Below are 3,587 nucleotides of genomic sequence, written 5' to 3' on the forward strand. Positions count from 1 at the left end.
AGGAAATAGGATGTATGTCACCTTCACAGTATATCCCTGTCCAGTCCTTTTCAGGGCACAGCTGGACAAGGGTGAGAATGGAGTCTGCTCTAGTTGGAGATGCAGCCTCTCACCAGCACCCACCAAGGCGGCCTCAGTCTAGCTGGCTTGGTTAAGCTTGGCGAATGCTTATCAAAGACCAGAGTGAGTCCCTCCCTGATAAGACCATCTCCAGTTTTACTAAAGCACATTCAGTTTCACCTCTTGGCCCAAATCCAGATTGTTCTAGGACTGTAATATGAAGCTTCCATTACATTACCTCAAACTCGGCCAGCTGTATTTTATTTCTAAGGAAATATTTGATAACTGGTTTCTGGTACAGCTATGCAGACTCAACCTGCAATTTCACAGAAACTGATCACTTTGTTACATGTAATGTTGGCTTTCAGGTCCATCCTTGAAAACGCGGGATGATACAGCATCTTCTGTGACAAATGGAAAACCCACACCCAGATGCTTTCTTTTCTTTTGCCCCAGACGTTCCATAATATCAAAGACTGCAGGGATTTCCTGGTCTACATCTCAAGAGCCAGAAGGCGGCTTTGATTCATCAATTTATTTTTAACGTGATTTTTAGCTTCCTTCCTCAGTGGCTTCAAACCAGCACACAGCAATGCATTAAACCATTTTCAATCCAATAGACACCAGAATGACATAGCAATGGCTTACCTACCAAAGCTTTACAGCACATCTGCCTTTCCTATGCTGGTAGCTTTGCTCATGCAGGCATGTCCAGAACAGGTCCCTGAGCAATACCCACTGACCAGCTCTGTGTACACTGCTGCAAGGGCTCAAAGCTGCTTACATGCAAATACAAGAGAGATTAAAATGTCATCAAAAGCTTGCCCTTGGTGGCTAATGCAAGAAATGGAATGAACCCACTCAGCTGCCAATTTGAGGACCTGCAAGTCTGCCAGAGACAGACCCTATATTTTAAAGGATGTTTCTTTTTGATATAAAAATACCTGGCAAAATAATGACACATAAGGTTTTTGTGTTATTAGATATTTCATATTTAGCTCTTTTCTCACATGTGAACATTTTACAGCTGCACCCATGGATGCTGTGTAGTTACTGTAGTGACAGAAGTATTAAAACACCTTTAAATACATCCATAGAGACATCTTTAACTTCTCTGGTGCAGCTGTATTTATAGCTGTAGCAGATGCCAGTTTTTCAAGGCTAATTATTTTCATTTATGATGATATTTTCCATATTCCATGAAGTGTCCCTTAGTTAATATTCTTTACTGTAACATCTCTTATCAGCTTTATTAGTGTACAATACATGGGTAACACTAACTAATTAACTTTTTCTTAGGACAAAGAAAATACTCCTTTTGGAATGTGATATTCATGCAAATTAAAAGGTAAATAGCATCAAGAGTAAATGCAGGTATAGCCTCCTCCCCCCCCCCCAGTAACTTCAGGTAGTGACAGATTGAAGAGTTCAGGTGTGCTACTGAAAGAAACATTTTTAAAAGCTGGTACTAAAACACTGTTCATATTACTGAGAAGGAATATGGGAAAGGATGAGTTTGAGGCCTGGTTGCAAAAAACAAACAAAAGCTCCAGAAAACACCCCATCCCAATTCCAGCTGAGTCTGTAAAACTTCTCTGCTACCACTGAGTCAGTAATCACGACTTCTCTATTCTCTTTGGGTAACTGCCTCAAAATACAAAAGGAAAAGCCATGGACTCCAGACTAGGAGAAAACAGCTCTGCATACTCTATTTCTTTTCTTTATTTTACTTGACTCTTTGATTCTAAGCATATTTAACTATAGCATAATGCAGCTCTGTTTTCAATTCCCAAATGCCTCATTCTTCAAGTGTTCAGTTTTATAACCTTGGTATGTAGGATTTCAAAACTGTGGAGCTTGCCAAAGGTGAGTGGACAGTTCATCTACATCCTTCAGGGTCTGCAGTATGTCCCTTTAGGATGTTGCAAAATGTATTGCATTTATTACTAAATATATTAACTCATGCTTCACTACTGACATCATACAAAACAATGGTGCCCTCTTTCACCCCCGCTACATTTGTAAATCTACCCTTCATCTCCAGTACAGATTCAATTCCGCCTTATCTGAAATATCAGCCACTTCTTGCCTTTCTGGTTCCTTGTCAGGCTCTGTTCACTGACTGTTACTACCAGTTCAAGAATGCATATCCAACCACCACACACTGGAATATTCTTGAACTTGTAGCAACAGCCAGCATGCGAGTCATTTCAGAGGCTAGCTCTCATTGTCCAGGCTCACTTCTTCCTTTACGATGCCTCTTTCTGTATATCTCAAGTTGTCCCTGGTTTTGGTGCTCCTCATTTAGCACCACTTAATTTCTATGCCTGGTACAACAACTTTCTCCTGTGAGTTTTCAGAGTCTGTAACAACAGCCAGGAAATTTACTCAACTTTGCAGCTTATTTTAAATCACAGTCCCACTTTAATCATTTGAATAGGTGATCTGCAGTAAAACAGTTTGGGATAGTTGCATTAGACATACTGTGCAGAATAAAATGGTGTCACAGAAAGCTATTAACAGACAATGAAAAACCATAAAAGTCAGAAATGAGAAGTAACAGTATAGTCCTCATACTGCCCTATCAATGTAATAAAGTGCATAAACAACAAAAATGAGCAACAAACCCACACCTTTTTAGAGGAATCTTCTCTCTTCTAGAAACGTATGTATCTGAAAACTATTCATTTCATTTTTGTGTGACAATTCAGCTTGTTGCTAATTATTGCCATTGAACATGCATAAGACAGTTAAGAGAACAAGAACACCAGTCAAGCCATAAAGATGAGTTACTCTGTTAAATATGTGTAGAAAGTTTATGCAGAAACTGAAGCAGTCAAAAACTACTGTACCATCCATCTGTATTGCAACATCAGTATCTCAGAATGCAGACAAGTATTACGTTTCCTCACAGTACACCAAATTAGAATTTATAAATCATATGCACATGTGCCATTCACTCTGTCATACTAGCACTTCATGTTTTGCATACTGATTTAATTTTCCAGTTCTGTAGCACCAGTGGTTCACTTTGTTCAGTAATCCTGTATATATACCACAGCTGAGTAAGTGTCACCTATAGGACTTCTACAGCAGTCATGGTAATTCAGGGTCACAGTATGCTACAAAGATCAGGAGCCTAGGTCCTCCCCACACACTCTGTGAATTTAATGAACAAAGGTTTTTCTGAATCTCAGGAGTTGCAAAGTTCTCTCTTGCCGGATTTAGACATCAAGAAAAGCCCAAGATTTCACAGTTCTCAAGAAAAGTACTAAATATTTCCTGACTTACCACAGGAATGAAAGAATTACCAAAGTGTCTTCAGCTCAGACTACTGTAAATCAGGATACTGAGCTTCTGGACATTGTGGGCTACATTTCAAACTAACATACCTTACCATATGATTTATATGCTTCTGTGCAATGAAAGTTATGAACAGCTCGATCAGGCCTCCATCATCCTTGCTCACCTTTCTCTGGTTCCAATCCCCACCAAGCAAACAAACACACCCCAAAAAAAACCCTCCC

Source organism: Pezoporus flaviventris, unplaced genomic scaffold (genome assembly GCF_033815535.1).
Source record: "Pezoporus flaviventris isolate CSIRO_AGI_PZ_B2104156 unplaced genomic scaffold, CSIRO_AGI_Pfla_v1 ptg000001l, whole genome shotgun sequence".
NCBI lineage: Eukaryota > Metazoa > Chordata > Aves > Psittaciformes > Psittacidae > Pezoporus > Pezoporus flaviventris.